This window comes from Bombus terrestris, chromosome 5 (assembly GCF_910591885.1).
Source record: "Bombus terrestris chromosome 5, iyBomTerr1.2, whole genome shotgun sequence".
NCBI lineage: Eukaryota > Metazoa > Arthropoda > Insecta > Hymenoptera > Apidae > Bombus > Bombus terrestris.
In genome coordinates, this window is record NC_063273.1 from 10,475,098 (window position 1) to 10,498,827 (window position 23,730).

A 23,730-nucleotide genomic window follows, 5' to 3' on the forward strand; every position below is an offset into this window, starting at 1 on the left:
GTAGATATCCGATTAATTCCCATTGAATGTCTTTATTGTATTTAATACCGCGAGTTGTGGGCCGAGGAACTCGGCAGCAAGAGGAACGACGAGAGAGACAGAGATGATAGAGCGTAGTGGTGCAGAATGCAAGCCAAGGAAGGACGAAGGAGAAGGAGATAAGACGAAGGTTGCGCGTTGGGTTCATATGAAGGCAGATATGGTACCGGCCATATACAATACACGTGACTGTGCACCGAATGCGCATGGTGTACGATTGCGTCGGCAGGTATCTCGCACACGTGAGGACGGTGCTCGTGTGCTGTGTCCGTCTTCTCGACAAGAAGGGACGCTCCCTCTCTGGAAAGTTACATGTATATTTATAATATAATCGCGGATACCGATCTCCGCGGAGAAACAAAAAACTCAACCCCAAGGACGTGCAAGGGGTAGAATAGGAATAGGAACGAAGAAACACAGCCGGAGCGTGGTCCCGACTTTTCTTTCTACGAGAAGGAGCAGGCTTCCTGCTCTTTTCCACGAGTTACTCGAGGCCCCGTTTTTGTCAGCTGGTGTCTGGACTAGGTGCGAAGTGGCTGCTTCCCGTCGCGAATTCCTTTCTGAAGCGGCTAGCATGTCAGACCTGTCGAGGGCGACGCGTTAATTAGTGCCGAGGCGAGCAGGTGAACGCCTGTTAGCGTTGCGGCTCGCGTGATTCTGCGCTATTTTTCACTGGCGCGCCGCGCTCGGACAAATTTTTATCGGCCATCGGGTGGATTCTGTTTCCCGACTGCACGGTTTTAGGTTCAAGCTCAATGTAACACGCGTAACCTTCCCTCGATCAACGATTTCTATCTGCATCGGCGAAATGTCTGGAATGTTTGGAAAGTCTAAGGACGATTCCAGTGTGTCGTTGGAGGATGAACGAGACCGAGGTGGCAGAAAATTCACGAAATTATCAAATCTAGAGCAATATCGCGGGTACACGCGGACGCGAGAGGGCTGTTTTCGGACGTATATAGATTTCAGTCGGCTCGGGAGCAGCCGGTAAAGCGACGGAAAGAGAGAGAGAGACAGGCAGAGAGAGTTCAGGGTCGAGGCATACAGGTGGTCCATAACATAACAGTCACTGCGTTTTATCCGGCAGTAAACCGGCGGCAGGCGCTCCGGCTCTATGATTTAATACCCCAAACCCTTCCCTCTCCGCCGCTACCCGCGCATCCCTTACGACCGCCCCTTCCTCCGTTGACTACCGACGGCCCCTACCCCCGCTCGTCGTCTCCTCACGTTTCTCTATGCTTTCTCTCTCTCCGACCCCTCCTCTTCCAACATTGCACCCGCGTGCTTGCACTAACCCAGTGCCGCGGAATGGCATTATCAGCCGGATGCTTCTATGACCGTGCAAGGGTCAAACGAGGTCCGGGGAGAAAGGGTTTGAAGGACGCATTAATTTCGTGGCCGACACAGTCGTGTCGGTGAAATCACGGGCGTGCGCTCGATTCACGATCATAAGAGAAATTTAATAATTGACAATAGGACAATGTGGAAAAGACACGACCAGCGTCGATGACGAAATTGCGCACGGTTCGCGTGGGCGACAAGAAATACGATGGAATTCGTGGGCAACGTTTGCGCCGAGGCGCGATTTAAACGCGATCGTTTCGCGATAAAACAATGGAAACAGATATAAACGAAGAGGGAGACGGGGAGCAGAGTGTATAAGCTAACAACGGGATTCCATCGAATACAGATCTCGTGACAGATTACGCATCGACGATAATCAGCATTCGTGACGAGTTACCACTCCCACGCTGTCCGACTTAATTACCCTATTAGTCCTACGCGTGTCAGGCGTACAAAAAACGCCTGACATCGCTTTAGCACTGTGTGCCGGTGAATGGTTGTAAATCAAAAGGTGTACGCGATCGAAATATTCGATACGGGGAGTTGCAATTTCGAAGATCAACGAATCGTATCGATGTATCGCCGGAAATAAAGGGGACGCGAATAGTGAACGCACGAACTACAACGCAGCAACCGAGTGCCACAGAGACGTTCTCAAGTTGGTAAGCCGCATAACTCGAAGCTCGGCCGCCGCAGAAGCTCCGTAACTCTGTTAATTCATATCTAGAAAGTTGGCCGTCGCTCGGAAGAGAAACGACGGTGGAAGGAAGGGCTGTTCGACGGGGTTGTCGGTGGGCGGAAGACGGGGGTGGCAGAGGAGGGAGGCAGATGGGTGAGTGGTTGGGCCGACTAGGTGGGCGGAAAGAGGGAAAGAGAAGGCTGAGTTAGCCGACACGGCCGCCTGGGGGTGGTTGAAGGCAGAGGAAGTCGAAGGGAGGGGGTGTGGGGTTTGGTTTCCTTGCCTGGCATCGAGGAATCGATACGCTGGTGGGAGCTCAGCGCCACCAACGCCTCCGACGCCCTACGTCATTGCGCCTCGACGACCGAAGCCCCTCTTCCTTCGCGAGCTAAACTTTTGCACCTTGACTCACCTACGAGGACTCGTAGCAACATCTTGTGCATCTCCCTTTCTTCAGTTTCGTCCAAGAAATAGTTGTTTCGCGGAGGAAACGGAGGTTTCCTTAGAATTGCTACAAATAATTCAGGTAAACTGTGGCATGGATATCCATCAAAAGCTCGTGCAACGTGGTAAGAAGCACTAGGTATGCGAATTACAGTTGTGTAGGAGGTGCTTTAAAGCAGACGGTGCGTTATCAACGATCGATGAAACGAAGGATCAAGGTAGATAAGGGTTCAAAGTAAAAGGTGTAGAATAACGACTCGTAGAAATTCTATTGATATCATAGCGATCCGACTTACTTGATCCACGACGTAGCAGTGAAATTTTAGAACGCGCAAGATCCCGAAATTCTAATCATACTTCTTTCAAAAGGATCTATTCTCGTTCTCGACGCAAAGTCTTGATTAATTCATTCGGCTTTATGCATTATTGGCGATGACGGAAGGTCGCGCGCAACGTAATCGCGTGCAATTTTAAAATGCATCGAGCTCGACGGATCTGTCCCTGATCCTGAGGTTCTTGGGATAGTTATTCGCTGGAAGAAAGTGGAATGGAAGCGAAAGTGGAGAGGGACGGGCTAAAGAGACATCGAAATGACACGGAGAGCTTAACTTCTGTCACTTCTCGATGTTAATGCTGCATCCATAAGCATGCTGAACGTCAGAAGGTTGGGAAAAGTTGATGTCCCCTGCGGATTTCGCGACCGCGTCTTTGCTTCTTATTCAAATCGAGCTTCCCTCTCTCTTTCTCTCTGTCTGGTTCACGATGTTTGTGTAAAAGCGCATTCAAACGATCCCGTTCGCCATGTACTTCTTTTTTTATTGATATTTTTTTGGTCCCTCGTTCGTTCTTTTAATCGGACATTAATGACGCGAAGATTAATGTTCAAAGCCCGCACGAACGCATAAACAGACCAGTTATTTATAACGCGATAGCCGAGCATTATAAATGGCGAATATATCCCGATACAGCTTAATCGGCGTTAAATAAATTCGAGATCAAAATCGATGCTTGTTGCTCAAAATTTGTTTTTCGTACCGGGCATAGCGCAACGAACCCGTATAATTGCCCGAAAGTACTGATTTATCGCGTCGACCGTACTGACAGGGTATCAGCGATTTATTTGCCTACTTTTATTGGATCGATCGCAATGTCTACCGTTAATTAGAAACTACTACATATTGTGGAATCGAGCCGCGTATTACCTATCGCGCACGCGAATCGACACACCGGCAATGCGTATTAATTAACGCGGCCGACGCACGATTTAATTTCGTTTCGCGGGTCCGCGAGCCCGGGATTAGCGGAAATTCGACGACACGAATTTCATCCCAGCCTCTGTTATGAACGAAAACCACGTCGACACGATAATTCGAGTAAAAAACCGTCCCCGAAAACCGTCCGAATTTGACGAAATTCGTTAGACTAATTATTCTCTGAAACGACAGCTGGCAAATTCGATCGTAGCAACTGCACTGTCGTTGATTCGAAGATGAAAATTCGTGGCGAAAGATCGAAGTTAACGACGACATTCGAGTTAATGTTCTCTGTTTGCTCGCAAGACTGACTTATAACGATCGATACGATCGAAAGAATGAAGATGAAAGAAGGTCGGATCGGTCTCGCGACAAGGGAAACGAAAAGGACGAGGTACAGTTTCTCTGCGCGGTTTAACCGAGTGCTGTAAAAATAATGGTGCACGCCGAACCGTTAGCTAAATGGCATGTAATAGCAAAAGTCGACTAGAGCAAGAAGCGCAGCCCACAATACGGTTCCCGTGGTCGTGACTGGTAAACAACGTCCAATCGCTAATTAATACCGTGTTTTCCGTCGTCATTTGCGACGTTCGACCAACTTGACATTACCCCGGTCACATCACGACTCTATCCTCGCTGCACCTCCTAATAACAAGCTTCGTCCCCGGCTACGAAACAACCAGGATCGAAGGAAACTTTTCAGAAGCGTAAACACACGTCATTACGTCTAACTGCTTGTTACGAATGAGCACAGACATCGTGGAAAACTTTAGGAGACCGGATTCCGCTTCACGCTTCCATGGCAAACAGACTCGTCGATCGATCCGATAAAACGGTTTCTGGTCGAATCGTTCATTCATCGACGGTCTTGTAACCGAATTAATAGGACGATCAACGCCTGCTAGTCTTCCGATTACTTCTCGTCGATGAATCATCCATCCCAGGGAAATGACTGCGGATTCGATCTAATGTTCCGGTTGCGTGACCCGCGATTTCATTATACAGCCACTCGAGCTCCTTTACGTCCTCGTCACTCATATCCCGTAACGGCAGTCTCGTGTTTCTCGTTTCTTAACGTCAAGCTTCACCTGTATGCGTCCTTACGCGTCCTTCTTAGCTACAATTGGTTGACCGAAGTCAACGTTAAACGTATTCGGTAGTTATATAAAACCCGCCCTTAGACGCAATGGAAACGAACCGACTCGCGATGAAACGATTGTTCGATTTTTCGCAATTCTGATAAAATCAGTCGCCTAAAACAATATGTACAACTATATAGGTAATTTTAAACTTCGCGATATCGTCTCGTTTCTACCAAAGAGAAATCTCTTCATAAACTCTTTCGCAAAATGGTCGTTTTAAAGAGTGGCTTAATCCTAGAACTTACGATAGTCGAGCACCAATCCCGTAGAATCGAGATTCCAACACTTACCTGAAACAGAACAGAAAAAACATGGGTTAGTAACAGAAAAACATAAAAATCTGTTGGGTAATTAGTCGCATCGTTTTAACTTTGATAATTCGTTCGGTCGCTAATGACGCGGCGTGTGCCGTTCTAGAATGAAAAGATCGATCGAAACGGAGGATCGATATTTCGCCGATACGACACGGAGTACGTTCGCTGGCCTGTGGGGTAGGTGAAACAGGGGTGGCAGTTTCCCCCAGCGCGTGCGGTCGCAGCGATTTCGCGCAAACACGCTTCCATCTACCTGCGCCAACTTGCACGCGTGTCGACGGTTGGCCGCGAGCGCGCGCGTGCTTGCTAGCGCGATCACGTTCGACTGTGTGCGTACAGTCGGCGACATACATCATCGTGCGACTAATTTCCGCGATAAATATTTTACGGACGGCCATTACGCGGGGGCCGCGTGTTCGTGCGATATAAACTATGGATGACTATGGCGGGGTGTAACGTCGACTGGCATAGAGGACCGAGAGGGGGTTACCGGGGGTGGAACCGAAAGGTTTGACGCCCGTAAAATTCGCGGGAACGCCATGATGCAATTCGGCCGCACCGTTTTACTCATTAAAATCTGTTTGTCCGCGAAATAGTGGAGCGTGATGCTTTCAACCCCCCGTGGTCGTACACCACCGGAGGACGGGTAAAACGCGCGCGAATAGTGGCGCACCCCTTCGACAAGAGCATCCCGCGGGAACAACGTTAACGCGATAGTCGTGTATCCTCTACGAAAAATTGCCTTTTCGCGAAGGGGCGTCAATATCGAACTCTGAAAGCTTGCATATGCTCGCATCTTTTCGGCTGTAATGTCGGCTTAATGCGTTTCGCGAGCTACGCTTCTGAATCAAATATCGAATTCAAGCAAAAAATTGATGGATGGTTACCATTAGCATATTTTGAGAATTTTATTATAAATATTTTAACCGTTTGCATATTTAATCGAACAACTGTCTAGTGGAAGATATATAAGTCAGTCTCTTTACCAACTGCTTCCCTAATTTATGAGTTACATCGATATTCTCCCACGACGCTTCAAACGGTGGGGTCACACGGGCAGAGGGTGTCTCCGTGTCAGGTGACATCACACGTAGCCATCAAAAGTCGTTTGAAGAAAAAAGAAAGTATCGTCAGTGTTCCACAAAGTTGTCGTTAGGTTTCCGCTTAAAAGGAGCCTCTATTCTCGGTAAGATTACCGCGACGAACGCATAGAGACTATTCTTCAGCTGTTCCATTCCTAGGGAAGCAGGTGGCGGTCTGTGTACGCATCTGACGCGTTTCATCTAACAAGAAGACGAAAAACGTGAACGCGAGGGCGTGGCGAGGACAGGCATTGTTGCGGCGCGTTCGTTGCTCGGTTTCACGAGGAACATTGATTCGATATGCGAGTAGTCTCTCCGACCGTTTACAATCGTCTCTCGTTGGTATTGTATCTCTCATTGTTCGCGGCCGTCGGAGCCGTAATGGCGTCGTTGCCGTTGCCACGCGGCCAGATTACGCGCCGCTAATTACGTGGCAACGCACTCGATGGTCGAGCAACATCTGCTTGAATCAAGGCTAACTGTTGATGCCGAACAATGCCTCTTAGAAACGTTGGCAACGTTAGCCGCTCGGCCAGATTGAATAAGATATGGTATTGTTGGGTCGCCAACGTTAAACGATGTAGCCCGGGCAACCGGTCGCGTTACACGGGCATTGTTTAAACGGCACCGCAGTTTTCTGGCACCTCGTCCCCCTCGACCTAACCGGGAGGCGATGCGCAAGGTATTTTGATTTATTTCATTGGTCAGTAAGCGTGCAGGTTATTCGAAGGTTCCGCTCGATAAATATTCATTACCGCAAAATTTCCCGATCCCAAAGTAATTGGACTTGAATTACACAGCTGCAGCGCATAAATTAGTGACCGGTCAAATAATAAATAACTAGAGCGTAATTTACATTTTCAAACGAACCAGTCCCGAACTTTTAATTAACATTTCCAACTGATTCGCCCGGGGAGTGGGAAACGGATTCGACGTCAGGATTACAACTGACACACCGTCGACCAACTTGTGAAACGCCGGTCTTCCCCAACGGCGTATGAAGACGTTAAACCCGTTGGTCGAGAAGGAAAAAATATCGTCGAACAAAAAGCGAGGAACTCGAGCCGCGAGCGAGGCAAAGAAAAGGAATGCGTTTTCCGTTCCCATCGTAGGTACGCGGGGGAAAAAATTGCGCTCGCGCGAGGGAAAAGGACGGCGCCAGGAAGAAGCGCGCGCAATTGGATAAAACGGTAATTGAGTTCTTATCGCGCGCGTCGTGGGCAATTGGGCGGCAAAACTTCTTCCGCTGTTTCCTTTGTACAGCTCCTCGTGCAGCGACGATATTGCTAACGAGGTCGCGCGTTTGTCTCCACCTGCGTCACGCTGTTAATTACGCCCGAGACGCGAGTGGAATGCACCGCTGTTCGACGAACGAGGCGAACCGTGTAACTATACCGAAGTCGAATCACCTACGTTGCTCTAGAGAAAATTGTATGTTGCCATTTGTCCCTTGGCTCAACTCGTAACTTTGCCTCTGATCGACGATTAGTCTTTAATAAAATGGTACCAACGATCGAACGAAATTCCAATTTGACGCGAGGTAATCACGACATCCGGTCGGACGTAAAAAAGGCGGCGCCATTTCAGATCGCCATCGATCAACTTCCCACGGACAAATGACGATCGCGAGCGGCGACGAACAACGAGAACCAAGTGGAAGCGCGACGTTCACCCCCTTTGGTCTGCGGACTCCGCCTCCCCGATTACTCCAATACGAACTCAACCGATCGGGAATCATTGCGGGAACAACTGAACTTGACTTGGAAACAGGAAACCAAGCGTGGATTCGTGTCACGGACGGACTCGGTCTGTGCCTGGCCGCAGTCAAGGAATAGTCCTCGAGGTCGCACAATGCGTGAAAGTTGATCTGTGTTGAGCGATCGCCGCGATGTCCTAACATAAACATTGTTTATTAGAATATTTTTGTCGCGTCATTGATGATCCAGGAAGAATTAGAGTAACAATCGAACAACCAGAAGAAGTGTAAATAATTAAGACTAACGCTAAACCATAATTGGCTATATTAATTTGATTACGCACGCGCGGCTCATAATCCGTAGCGGTGCCTTTCTGCCTCGGCCTCGTGCTGTATTTATCGTGACGCTAATTTTAATTGATGCTGCTCGCTTATCCTTTACTAAGAAGGGTAATTAACGACGATCGAATAATTGTCGGTCGTATGTGTATCGTCTAAATTTAAGACATTAAACCGCGATGGACACCGTAGCACGCATAAAAAATCGGTCGACGACGTAATATATGCCGGTTGCCCCGCGATTACGAAGCAAAGAAACGAGTTCCGATCGAGCTTGTCGATGGTTGGAATGTAACGAGGACGAACGACATTAAATATGGACTGCGCCACGGGGGAAGAAGCCCCGGGCTCGCACCTGCGGGTGGCTTCTTTCCCCGGCTGGTTCGGTTGGTAAAGCAGGGATTACCCGTGCTAAGAGGCTGAACAGGGCTTCGCGCCTCATCGTCTGGAAAATGGCTTACTGCTTACATTTACCAACCGCCCTCAACCCCTCTGTCACCCATACGTGTGTACGTTGCACGCGTACGCAAATCGTCTCTCTGCTCGGCTATCTACGTGTCACGTGTTAGTTTTCTCTAATGTCTATTTTGTCATTTGTTATGGAAACCGGTGCAAGAAGAATGTATAATAGACTCGTTATCTTGCATGTTAGATCATTTGATAATGAAATAACGATTTATTTAAAGATAAAGGAGTCTAAACTACGGTCGTTAAATTTCTATATCCTAATCTCTTTCTCGTTTCGAACAAACAGATTTAGAGTGTCGTAAGCAAACTTTAGCATAATGCTGAACAAGAAATGATATTGGAAAATGGTCCAAAGCATATAGCCAAAGCTGTAAACTGACATGTAGGTTAACGTATTCGTTGCTTGCGTCAAAAAATCTTTTACAATAATCCACATACATATTATTATACTATGAGGATGGAAATAGATTTATTTGCGAGAACTATTTATTCGATTAGCGATAAACTTGTTGATGGATCAAGACGTAATTGAATTGTTATCATCAGTAGCCAGCAAATATTCGCATTTTGATCAGAGTAGGGTAATTCGAAGGAAGCTGTAGTGAAACTATGTAGCATCGACAGGAAGCGAAACGTTAGCAAGGAGCAGTCGCGACAGAGGGCAAGAGGAGTGATTTATGCATTCCAGGGTTTAAGGAAAGGGAAGACGGAACCACGGGGTGGATTGGATTTCCTATTCCCGTGGGAAGAGCCATCCAAGCCCCTCCTTAACTTCACTCGAGTTAGCTTCACCGTTGCCTTACCAGAAGGCAGTCCACTTACGGGCGTTCACGAATCCATGGATCTGCAAAATGCTCGCGGAACTACACATACAGAGCGTTTTGGATCGCCCCCTTCTCCCAACTTCTAAGAGAGGTAACCATTACTGTATGTGCTTCATAAAGCTCGGCCACTTCGCCGCTCGAGTGGAGTGTCGCACCCCTTAAACTTTCCTACCGCCTCCTTTCCATGAAAATTTCGCTCCAACCATCTCCCATAAGCAAATTCGCTTGCACAATCGAGCGAGAAAATTAATTCGCCGACGATGCGTTCGCGATAATTCAACGTGACTCGCCTGAAAATTGGGACGCCTGACATCTTCGGAAATGGCCGCGAATCTGACCGACAGAAATTACAAGGATATTAAAACACAAATGAGATTTTACCGAGAACGAAAGCTTTACGAATAGCCGCGATTAAATCTCTCATTCGTGAGGCCACATGCATAAGAATATTTCTCAGTAAATATACACGTGTACGATGAATGAATGTAAATGCTATCTAACTACAACGACAGGACCGAGAAGCAAGAGAGAAAAATATCGCAGATGAATGAGCACTTTGTTCGCTGTTTCTAGGCAAATGTGGTTACTAATATTTTGACAATTAACCTTAGTTTCTCGCGAATAACAGAGGAAATACGAGAAAAAGACAAAAAGAGAAAAGATAAAATGACTGATTCAAATGTAGGAAAGGCTAAGGGAATTAAAGCGTTCGTTTTCAATACGGTGTATATAAAAACACGTATATTATTGCATATATAAAGTCAGGAAGCTGGCATCCATGTAGTTTTTCAACGACTAGCCCTCCATGGTGATGATTGACCGGTATCACGCGACGCTACTCGCCACACCGATGTACTCGTTTGGAGGAGAAAAAGGTAGAAAACAGTTGATCCTCATGGGCGGATGCGATCAGTTGCCGTTTTCGTATTTCATCGTTGCAGGCTAAGCATAGAAAAGTATGGAACCACGCGAGCCAGAACCACAAGCTCAGCAAATGGCAGCCTTTGCTTTTTTGAGGGAACGAGACTGGTCCTGCACAAGGCGTCGATTGACTTTGTGCGACAGGAAGATCGAGATTAATATTCACCGGCCGGTGAAATTAAGCATCGCGACGGACACGTGTTCCTAGTGCTCGTGAAAGTCGAGAAACAAGCAGAGCGATCCGGCTCCACCCCCAGCTGATTCGAAGGTGTCGGGTGTCCTGAAATCTATATGACCTTCGTCAACCCACCCCTACACTCATTTTACTCGTATCGCGTTTCGCGTGTTCTCGACTCACGGCACGCTCGTGCTGGTTGCATTTTTTCACTCGAACCGAATGTCTCGCAATCCATTACGATTTTTAGTTTATGTAGCAGTTTCGCTAGTTGGCAACGGAGATACGCATTTTTAGGTAAATCATGGTATACTCATTTTTTGCTAAGTGTATACAGTATATATGGATACTCGAAACATTTGATTATTTTGCATATGTAACATCAAGACCGCCTTGCACATCAGAATTGATATTATTAATGAAATTCAAATAATTAAAACATAAGAAGAGAATGCGATTATCCTATTCACTTTGAAATTGTAAAAGAGAAGTCTACAAGCTCTAATTTGTAATTTGCCATTATCATTAATATTATTGGCAAATTATTGCGCAAGAGGTTTACTTTAAGTATGTTAGTTCCAAGAATCAGCAGCAGTCAGTTAATGAAGAAAAACGCAGCCGGTTAACGTCGTACTATTCTATTTACGTATTCTTTGAAACACTCAACTCGTCGAAACTGAAACATAGAAAGTGTCACAGGAAATGGAAGAATCATGGAACAGTCTACATAACGAACGACAGCGTCGACGGTCTTTTAATCACGAAGAGGGATCTCGCTGTTTTACGACCCGCGACACGGCCAATAGACTAGACTCGAGGGGAACTTTAGTCACAGGAAATCCTAGAAAGAAATCGCCATTACCTGAATATCACATAAACACGTCAAAATATCTTTTAAATACTAAGAAAGCGGAAGGTTGTATCATTCTAAGATTTAGTCAATGAAATTCAGTATTTCCAAGCAAATTCCAATGGAACCATCAATTTCTTTGACTACTGAAGACGGAAGCGGATTCGAAATCCATGACACGAACACAATCCCTTTTGGACGCGGAGGCTGACGGGTTCATCATGCGGCTGGCGTAGGTGGATCGTGCAGGCTTCGCGATAATATGTAAATATTCCGTTATCTCCGTCGGCGCGGCCCTACGAAGTTTCCCAGTCGGGAGCGGCGATTATTCGAAGCGCGTAGTAACTCGTGCAATTACGCGGCTTACGACAAATCGATAGCTTTTAATTACGTTCCGGGGGATATTTACGAGCGGCGCTCGGCCGGAGCGCACCCCTGCGAATCTCCTTGCGTACTCTGGCGACCGATAGGCCAAGTCGCGCACGCAGAATTTGCGATTTTTCCCTGCTTTCTTCCTGCCTCTTCCTTCGACAATCGATCACCGTTGGCACGCAATCGGAAGATTCGACGAGGGATAGGAAATAGGATTCGCGAAACGATTTAGGGGTTGTCTTTAGCTTTATGGAGGTCGCAACCCTAAAAATTTTAATACTGGTTTGTGGTGTATCTAAAAGATATAGTAAATTATATACGCGCGATAAAAATGTTCAATTTTATTAATGCGAAGACAATTTATGATTATTAAATAAAATACAAATATTCCCTTGCGAGTAAAGTAAATGAACGATGATTATCAATGTGCAGCGTATTTACTGATGCACAGTTCAGGACAAATTAAAAACATTTATAACAAGATTTTGCTCTATCTGTCAGATCAACCGCGACTTCCACAGGGTTAATGACGCTGATGAGAAGAGGAGGAAGCGATCAACAAGCTACGATGTTTTCGAAACCTTCTTCCCATTCTAGTCGCTCGTTATAAGCCACTTCGTGTCTGGCTATTAATAATTTGCTTATCTGATTTCGCTAACGTTGCGTGCCTTACTCAGACAGACTCATACCACTGGCATACAGCAGGTGCTTTTTACAACATATAGACTCCTTTTTTCTGTTAAATCTCTAACCTATTTATCTTATCTGAACATCTCTCTCTCTCTCTCTCTCTCTCTCTCTCTCTCTGATATCCCTTTTATTCTTCAAAACTTACCATCACTTTAGCCTGTTTCTCTCATTTTATCGCTGTTTCATTAAACATCTGGTAACCTATCTTCAACAGCCCACGATAACTCTCGTTTGTCAACACTAGTTACATTCACGATTAGATGACTCGGTAATTACGTCTGATCCACAAATTCATCTATCCTTATACTGGCTGCCATCGATTCCCTTTTATCGATAGGATCTCGGTTCGTTTGTTCGAGTAAAGACACCGGCATGATTACGATGCGTATACGCTTGCCGAGGGAGGAGGAGCAAAAGGAGCCGGAGATACGGTAGCGGAGTTCGTCATCGGAAGCTGCTCCTTTCTCCACAGAATTGCGGAGGAAGAAGAAGAAGCCAGGGAAAATGATTAGTTATTAAAATGCCGATAATTATATATAATTAAGTGGCTGGGAGTGTCCTACGCATACGTTTACCGCGGTTGCACGGGTAAACGTTACAGGAGCTTCTTTTTTTCTTCTCGTTCTCTTGCCCGTCTTGCTTCCATCTCCTTTCGTTCCTCGTTTCTCGTTCTTACTCTCTCGTGAAGGGCTCTCGATGGTTAGCCGGCCTTCTGGTAGGTGGTTGCCGCGAACTGCGAGAGCAACGAGGAGCAAAACCGGCGTGGTACCAAGAGAAAGAGAAAGAGAGCGGGGTACGCGCGCATTATAAAAAGCCCCTAATAACTGTTATCCACGATCTCGGTCGGCCAGCGGGAGTATCGAGGCTGAGCGTCGAGAGTAGAAGTCGCTACTCTAGTAGGCGGACCACGGTAGGTAATGGTTCTGACGATGAGTTAAAAAGAAGAGTCGCGCGCGATTCAGCAGCTCGTTGTCGCGCCACCTCGGCAACATACTCTCTTACCGGGTCATTACCGAAACACGAAGCTAAATGGTCAAACGTTGAACCCTGGTTATTTAGAGTATTATACTTCAGTTGTTGTAAGCGTACAATAAAGTTATTAAGAATTATTCTATGCTCTCTGAAGTTACATACACAGTCACTGAGAAGAACTTAATTCGTGACACTCTCAAGTAATCTCGCTCTCTTTTTCTAAGGCTCATAACGATCAGAATCGAACAGATTTTCTTACAAATCCTTCGATCTGTCATCGAAATCTTTAGATATTTAATAACTTAATCCTCAGATACAGGATTGAGGGAAATCCAAAATGCTATAAGATGAGAATAAAAATGGACAACGCGGACAGAAGAGGATCGCTAAAGGTTAAACGCGTGACTCTCTAACCATCGTGTAAGGTTAATGCACACCGTGGAACGAATTAGCGGTGCAAATCGGTGCCGTCTAAATCAGTAGCCGAGATCGGAATTAACGCCATATTTCACGGCCGGTCGGGATTATTCGCGGTACCGAGAGCGGCCACGGGTACGCACACCGAGAGGCGAGCTAGTTCCTCGATAAGTTCATTCGGTCGAACGGTTGATAAGCCACGTGGTCAGAATACATTATAGACGCGGTATGTACATGTGTGTACGAGTGTGTGTATATGTTGCGTTGTGCGCGCTTACCTACGCCGCCACGATATCATTAAAGCAGACCAGTTCAGATGCCGTCGCGTCGTCTCACTCTCATGATCCCGACTCTTTATCGACGTATCCTTCTTTCAATTAAAGAAAGATTATTAAAAACCGTGATTTTCTATTCGATGCTTTTTCTCACGAAAGCTGTACAAATTTTATTCGAAGATTACAAAAGTGTGATAAATGTACATCTGGTAAAAACGATAAGACTGTCTTTTTACTTGGTTTTCAGATTAAATACGTATCTTCAATTTCTTGAATATCCCAAAGATATTGATATCATTGTAATACCAATTATACCCTTGATTTTCCACAAAACATCATGAATTTAAATCAAATAACTTGCTTCTCTTTTTAACTCTGTAAACACGCAAAAAATACTCCATTTTAACGGCCATGTAAAATAAAAATTAGAAAATTACCAAAATTGAATTTCTACTGCATTTCCAAGAAAGCTACCTAATCTGTAACACAACTAATCATGATGTTCAAAACCCAAATCTTCATAGAATTAGAATAAAATGAAACAAATTTTCTTAGAGTTTCGAAAATATTCTGCAATGATATTTGAGGAAATTTCACGGGGAATACCATCGAGGGAGCCCGAATGGCAGCCGATGCGAGCAGATGCAGTCGAATATGCAACGCACCCACGAATCCTGTGAATGGCGGGGCACCGAGGAACCGCGTCAATGAGCCGCAGCCATCAAACTGGTCAGGCACGTATCGCTACTACGTCGGGCCCCGGTGATTTACAACGTGTCACGCGACGAGAGTTCAACCGTGCAGGGTCAAACGAGGCTGGAGCTACACATCGACGTTCGTTTATGTCGCCCCGTCTCTCTTATCCCGACAATAACGAAATTATGCGTCGGAAGTGGCCTGAGCGAGACGAACCTCATCCTTGAACCTTGCACGACGAATTTTTATGTATACAATGCGAAAAGCCATGAAGAAGACCGTGACCCAATGAAATTATCTTCTTTGTGGGAGATCTCAGACATCCTTTCCCATTGAATTAAACAGTACGCCAAGACTTCAAGGTGCACGCGTTCTGCAACCACTGGAAAATGGCGTAGCGTTTAATTTCCACATTCTTGGAATCGCGCTTGTATAATGTATATTTGTTTCGTGCAGAAGGCATTAATCTAATATTTACACGCTTGCCGATTCCAATATAATTTTCTACAAGAGCGATGCAGTGTATAAACTTTACGTTTAAAAATGTCATCGCATGTAACATATTTGTCGTTATTTATTTGCCTGAAAATAGTTGAAAGTAGGCACTTTTCACATCTGATATCAAAAATCCAAACGATCTCGAGAATAAAGAAATTCATTATTTTCCATTCGTATGAAATCATTTGTATGATTGGATGAACTGTTTCAAGAAGTAAACTTCGATAGCTTGAAGATGCAACGAAGAAGATTATTGACAGACCAATATTAAATTTAGAAGATAGTCACGAGGTCTAGACTTCTATGGCCATAGTTTGAACGAAGAGAACGACAACACGCGAAAATCGAAGCGGGCAATGAGCCAGTGGCGGAATTAAAATCAGTCCAGCTGCTCGTTTCCCTTCACGGGCTTCTGCGCGTGACGCGTTTAATCCGATTCCGTGGAGAACATCGAACCGACTCGATAACTCAACGGCGTCCAGTTGAGACGCGATTATCAAACTTTTTCCGTTTCCTCCATCTTCGTGAACAAGAATGTACAATGTGTTTCTTCCATATTTAGATACAAAACAATAAAATAATTTTAAAATACATTTTCTATATATCATGTGTATATTAACGCAATTTCCTTAGTCGGAGAAGAGTAAGCGTTTAAACAGAATTCCGGATTTTAATGAAAACTAAATTGCACTATTAAATTCGTCATCAGTTCTTTCCTAATGGTTGAATTTCCCGCGATCAGATCGGGAAAACCGATACAATGGTTAACGAAGTGTTGATCACTGAATAGATTAACGCAATTGACGAATACCAGGAACGATATAATACAGTTCAATCGATGCATAGGTAATAATTAGAATCAGCAGAATCTCACAATTGTGTGACGCGGAGGGAATTCAATTTAAGCCAGTAATCCTGATTGTTCTTTTTTAGATGCTCCATTCTTGAACGCGGTGACATCATTCTGAGAATTGGGCAGCCTCGTATCAAGGACGGATAAGCAACACGGTTTTTTTCCACTAGCTTCTGTCACGGGCCGCGAATTCGGCTTGTTACGTTCTGACGGCCTTCGAGTCGCGCGACCGTGAAAAAAAGAATGGACTAGATTCGAGATGGTTGCGCTATACTCCCATAGCATGTACCGCTTTCGTTGTACGTTTGTTCAACGAACAAACCTGTCCAGTTTGTGTGGAATAAAAATTTAACAAATGAAACTAAAATCTCTGCAGAGCATAGTCGACATACAAGCGAAACTTAATCTTTAATTTTTATTTTTTCGCATACAAAGAAGAATGTTACTATTGCACAAAATGAATGATATAACCTTATAAATTTGAAGGAAGCCGGACAGCAAAATAACCGTAATGATAACATTTATCATGGACTTTTTACATAAGCGAAAAATTAAAAGATAACCAGTTGGCTATGCACGTGGAATTCCACGCGGGGTTTGCAATTTCCAAGTCAATTTACAATAAAAAAAAATCTTTTAGCTCGGCTTGAAGATAGATCTTCGATGAAGCGAGTCGAGGCATCTACCGCGAACAATCGATCGCCGATCTACTATACAGCTCAGTCAGCTAACCTTGAATCGCCATTAGTTTGAATAAACGCAGGACTCTGAAAGCGCTGAGCGATCATCCGCGAACCGTTCACCTACAACAAGCAGCGATGATTCCAATTCCTCATTGTGCAACGCGAACTAATCAGAAATCAACTCGACCCACGTGTACACACGTCCACAGATCGTATCACGGCGTAACGCGCCACGTATCATTCCTAGCGATTCCTGGAACTATCGGAGATCGGGACCGATAGCAGACTTGTTAATAAGAGTTTCGAGGAACTCGTTAATCGACTAGCGTAAGTGTGCGTTCACCAGCGACCAGCGGAGTCCACTTTAATTTCTAGGACAATTTAATTAGCTTCTAACGACCAATGCAACCGCACACGCCCGTACTAATAACTTCTTCATTTGCCTATTCCTCTAAACGACACAGACATTCTCTATAGACGTCAATTTATCGCGGAGTTGCGATAACACGTCGCGCTAACGATCCACTTTCACCGTATCTCATATCCGCGTGCAACGTTATTCCAGCCATCGGGTGCCGCATTCTTCCAGCCTCTCCTTCCCTGTTCCACGAGGATCTGGTCTCGAGAGGTTCCATCGCTCGCGCGAGCCAAAGCCGATGCTGACGTACCGGCTCGAAGAGAACGAGGTAAGAAAAAAAAATGGAAAAAGGAGAGGGAAGAGCAGAGAGAGGCTGAGAGGAGGAAAAAGAAAGAAGAAGGGTGATGGGGAAGAGGGGCGGGGGATGGAGAGAAAGAGATTGTGCCAAGATAGGCCGCCTGCCGCCGTCAAAACTGGTAGGCCTTGAAGAATTATGCGAACTATTCTTGCCAGTTTGTCCGCCGAGAATTTACGAACGGCGCGTTGACGCGCTTGCCACAGCCACCGCGCGGTCTGTAAACTTGAGCCTGATTGAAGTGGGGATCCAACGTGGATGGATACTTTCGCATCTCGATGGGTGCATCCCTTAGCGCTCATTCACGGAAGGACAGAATCGTTAAGGTTGTGCTAGGATGAGAAGATTCGATTCTAAAACGATACGGAAGATACGGCAGTCGACAAGTTTGATAAACGAACGATGAACGAAAGATGAACACTTGTCGTGGCATCAGCATGTATTCTTATTGTTATCAAAGTTTAAATAAACTCGGCACAATATCATGATAGATTATTCGCAAAACAGGCTCAGTTATCAGGAGCGACCACGATTATCGATAGGAATTAATTTTAATTTCCATGGGAATTAATACGACCCGTTATTGAAACGGAATATAACAATATACCGTGTCATCGTTAACTTTTAACACGGCAATTAACGTTTCCAACGGGTGCAAATCGATTCGTTGAATGTACCTAACTCGCGATAATTCCTCTGCCACAAAAGCAAGTTCAATCGACCAACAAATCTGGAACTGAGATGGAATAACGGAATTAATATAAATCCTCATTACTCGCGTATCTGCGAGTTCGCAACGATAAGAATCGATTACGAGCCCTCTCTCTCTCTCTCTCTCTTTCTCTCTGACTCTCTCTCTTTCCCTGTCTATCTCTGTCTCTCTCTTTCTTCATGTTCGCTACCTAAGATCGCCAGTGGTTACTTCCTGTTCGCAACAAGCAGATCCACGAGTACACTACTTCGTTTACTCGCCGCGAATGATTTATCTCCGATAACCACCGCGATCCTCTTCGATGGATGCACGACGTGCAGCCTAGAGACGTTCGTGAATGCGTCGTTGTCTCTGCGCTTCCTTCTGCCTTCGTCGTGTACTTCGAATTGCGCAACGTGCTCCCACAGAAACGTGTCTGCTTCCTTCTCCCTCGTTTCTCGTCTTCGTCTCAAGCCGCGTGCTTCCGATGCCCGTGCATCATCTCGTGCCTCTCGTTCCCTTTCGCGGTCCCGATCCGGTAACGAAGAGATCAAGCCGCGTCACGCTGCGCTCCCGCGGAACTCCATCCACCGCAAACGATGTGCACGTTCACCTGTCACTCGGTGATTTGCATCGAGCGTTACGTCAACCGGTCGATCTATCGGTCCGCGGCGAGCAAAAATGCGTGTTGCACGGGGGAACCTTGACGACCGGAGAACCGGTGACGTTCCCGACGAGCCACGAACGAACCGACGTACCTACGTCTCTCGTCGGTTCCGGTTCAACCGCCTCGTGATTGCTTCTTGATGACCAACCGGGTACGGCGCGTCAGCGTTCGAAATCGATTTCGATTTACTCCGAATACCAACGACTCCTTCGTCTTATTTAATTCGGATTTATACAGGAAAATATTTCGTTCAAATTTACGTGTCTTACAATTACGTTTGTTCGTGGGTTTTAATAATTGGTCCACAGCACCGATCGCTGACGATTAACAGGGTTAAGTACGAGTCGGCGAGCGAAATAGTAGTATACATATCATATTGCGTTTTCGGATCACCTCATTATATCGTATCATTGTTATATTGCCATGGTTATTATTATCATCGCCATTATCTATACGAGAATAAATACATACATCATCGTAGCACGTTCGAATTTTCATTCTAAAAGTCGATTTTTTGTCAGCTGAAATTCAAATTTTCTCGTGTAAAATGGCTTCAAAGGTTTTCCAGGTTTTACAGCTTCCGCAGTACCAACAGTGTGAAAAGCGAATTTAAGACACCGGCAGATACAGAATCCGGAGAGCCTTTAGATTTAGGGCAAAGAAGCGAAATCGCTCGTGGATGCGAAGCACGGGAGTCGCTAAAATGTCCGGGAGGAAGAGCGGTCGTCGGTGGCGGAGCCGTGCGCGCCATCACGTGAATTCTAAAACGTCGTCTCCGTCTTCCCCACCCCAAGACCTCCCCTTTCCACCCCGAGATAGTTTTCTAAATGCACCAACCGCGAGACGCACGAAACTCACCAGATGTCCAAATGCCCGAGGATCTCGCCGACGGGAATTTCGAATGAAATTTCGATAGCGGACAGAATCCGAATTGAAACGACCGGTGACCTTGGCCGTTGGTATCCAATTATGGGTAAAATTCGCGGTTTGAATTTCCTTAAATCGTCGCCGATTCCGAATGCAGCGTACGAAGTATGACGACCAGGATTGCATTTTAAATCTCACAATGGCGGTTCGGGGAAGCCACAGGACCACCATTCTTATTGTTTAAACAGGTGCAAGAAATCTTGAGAAATTGCAGAATTTCCATGGCTATCTTTCAATCTTAATTTCGCACACATTATCTCTGCTAGTTGGAAAGTTAGTGGGAAATCGTGGAGTTGATGGAGAATATCGATTCCATTGGTTCCCTGCACGTTTCCTTGGAAGAGTTTACTGGTGAGAAATACTGGGTCAATAAGTTGCTTGCTTCGACTTCACCTTACTTAATAGAAACTTCAATCTTGTCATTATTATCAGATAATTTAGTAGTTATTTCAGAGAGAAAGAGCGAGAGAGTAACAAGAAGAACCATTTAACTCCAATAAAACGCGAAATGCAACGAAGAATAACGTGATCTTCTGTCGTTTAACGATCTGCTACAAAGCTGGAAGTTTTTAACGCGAATCGCCGCACTTCGTTAGCGTATCGCGAGAAGGGACGACGCTCATTATCCGTGACTGACCTTAAAGACTCACTGCGATTATCTTGCCACAGCAACGTCGTGTCACTTGGGCGACGTGTGTTGCACGTGCATGAATCATTATGCCGAACGGGTCACGGGACTCTGTTCAAAGCGACACTTTCCACCAATCTTCAGACTTATATTATTTACGGTTTATCGCTGTGCCTAATATATGCATTGCTACCAGCATATCTCTCGACGCCATTGTAGTTGTTGCGGACACGTCGTTTGTTCACGCGTTGAGATCCTACGTGGTTGAAGTCCCCCGCTTTACCTCGACTGAATTCTCGGCGATCAATCGGCCAACCGTTTCATAATTTTCTATTATTCCATACCGTTATCGGTGCCTAACGAGTACATGCGGCAAGCTTCAACGCAATAATTCAGAAAGAAGATAGGAGAGGGTAGAATTACATGAATCGAGGCCGATTAAGCGGCGACAGAACGTCCGCGAATGGCCGACGTTCCCTGTTTTTTCCATCCTTCGTCTCCTCCTTCGCCTTCCTGTCTCGCGTGAGAGACCTCGAGACAGCGGATCGTGTCCGGTGCAATTATCCCCCTTCAGGCCGGCGGGGCCGTTCCGTTCCCTGGTCAGTTCGTTCGTTCGTTCGACCAGGTCTTTGCAGAGAGGTGAACGCGAGCCGAGTGTGCTCGCCTATCGGAAGACAGCGAGCCGGTGGCGAGCATAGTGTGCACAGCTCGTCGGACAGCCACACGGCATTCCCTATTCCTCGCGCGGACGGCCATCGACAAAGCGAAACGTCTCATGAAATATTACACGGTGAGAATTTACGCGTACCAGCGGCCTTCCCTTTGATCAGAACCCGAGGAAATCGTCCGTTCCGGTCCCGAGGGGAACGTGGACCCCGAGCCACACGATGCAACAACATCGTCGTCGTCTGTATCGATTCGTTTACTCTCTTCTCTCCTTTTTTTATTCCATCATCGTCGCGTGCTCCCTTTCCTCCCGTCCTCGTTCGTTTCATGCGATTTTCGCGCTTCTTCCACACTACACGCCTTTTGTGTCGCTCTCATCCCTTTGCGTTACCACTTTCTCTTCTCACTCTCTCTCTCTCTCTCTCTCTCTCTCTCTCCCTCTCTGTCTCTCTTTCTCTCCCGCATCCGTGTCCGTGGACACGATCATACCTTATGTACAGCACGCCACCGTCATCCGCAGGGCGGACACTCGTTCGTTTGGTATTCGACGCGCTGACCACTCGCTACTTTCGTGTGGATCTGCGCGCTTCCCTCATCCCAACCACTTCGTATATATACGTGCCCGTCGTACCGTGGTCCACAGCTACGAGAGAATTCGCCTCTCGCCTCGATCCGACCGGCTGGGATCTACGTACGTGCCGTGCACCGAGGAAAACGTTTTTACAAGCCCGCTGAGAACCTTGGACCGAGGGAATATATACATTTACTTGGACGCCGAGGTGGGTTAGTCGCGTAATTATCGACGTAGCTTTGTCCCAGGTCGTGGACTAATTGCAATTATTACGATTTCTTCACACGTTCTCCAGAAGAGAAATTTATTTTTAACGATAAAAAGGATTCTTGAACTCTTAATCGCATCCAGAGGACGCTTTGGGCATAAACAGTTTCATAATTTCACTTTCAAGTAACGTCAAAAGATTTGGTGATCTTCTATTTTCCATTTTACAGTTACAATTTATAGGTTTAAGTCTAAATCTTTTCTTAAGGTACTTTGGAAGCTCATTAACCGAGTTTTATTTTCTTTACTATAATCATGGAGGTTTATTTTTCTATATTTTTTGCATTCTTTTCTTTGATCAGCATACATATAGTTTTTATCCGTGTTTTAGGAGAACGTGGATCAAAGTCTAGTTCACCAATGAATCGATACTTATACAACAGTATTGGATTATTGTCGAAGATTGAAATTCAGAGTGGATATTGGAATTTGGCTCTTTGACATTTTTAAGGTAGCGTTTAGGGGACAATATGAGGAACTCAAGTATTTAGATACATAAGTAACGCCGTGCAAAATTACAATTATCGTTTCTGAATCGAATCTGCTGTGCACCTATAAATATAATTTATAGGAATTTGAACGGGTCGATCGAATCGATCGTAACTCAAACGTTTACGACCGCCCCGTCCGATTCCTAGTCGCTCTGCGTAGCAATAAATTTTTCCTGCCATCCGATCGCTTGTTTATTTAAGCCGATCGCGAGCTGGAAATTAGCAGACTCATTTGAGTAATTTTCGTGCTTTTTTCCGACATAGAAATCGAAACTCTTTTTTCATCTTAACCGCAACCAAACAAATTTTCATCTCTGTATTAAACATATTTCCATTATATGTACAATTAATTATGAAAAAGTATTTAAATGTTTGTACAAATATCTTTTTTGTATTAACAAAAACTGCTTGAATCTTTATGAAACGGAATGAAGTATGTATTTACAGTTGCAAGAATATTAGATATAATAATTATCACACATATTCAACTTATAACAGAAACTCTGCTCTTTATTGTACCAAATATCCAGATCTCCAAGCGAAGAGCATGCGATAAGATATCCACATGCATATGCCTTTTCTATCAAAAAAGAAAAAAAAATTGCTCCGATCTATATAGAACCAAAGCAAATACCCATAGCAAAGATATTAAGGCAATCCATCGGAGACACTCAATTTCTAATTAGAATTCTTCATCCATTGTTCCACCAAATATTTAAATGTCCAAACAAAAATTAATCACTCAAACTCCCGTTCAGACAAAACCGACGGAAAAACGAACCTGGCCACGATGATATCACAACTCACTCTCCACGGCAACGTTATGCGTTACCGATAAGCGTGAATTTATCTACAGCAAAGAGCGGCTGCGATTCCAACTAGAACGTCATAGGAATATGATAATCGCGCCACTAAATTCTCCGTCCCGTTCGCTCTTTCATCGGGCAATTTACAATAACCGGCGGGAACACGATAAATCGCGTGACGTCGGCCAATAACACAAGCCCACGAATCTCCGGCGCGTTTACACGCTTCGGTCGGCGTGCACCGGGCCGCTTGGTTGCGTACTCTTGGACCAGATTC

General features: G+C 45.4%; 1 protein-coding gene and 1 long non-coding RNA gene across 6 annotated transcripts in view; one reads left to right on the forward strand and one right to left on the reverse strand.

The window, feature by feature from the left end:
• Positions 1–23,730, reverse strand: part of LOC100644518 (homeobox protein homothorax) — a 500,427-nt gene that overhangs the window by 244,714 nt on the left and 231,983 nt on the right. The window lies entirely within an intron of this gene.
• On the forward strand, positions 15,887–16,710 carry LOC125385153. The gene is made up of 2 exons (XR_007224170.1): positions 15,887–16,336; positions 16,424–16,710. It is a non-coding gene; the product is annotated as an uncharacterized LOC125385153 (long non-coding RNA).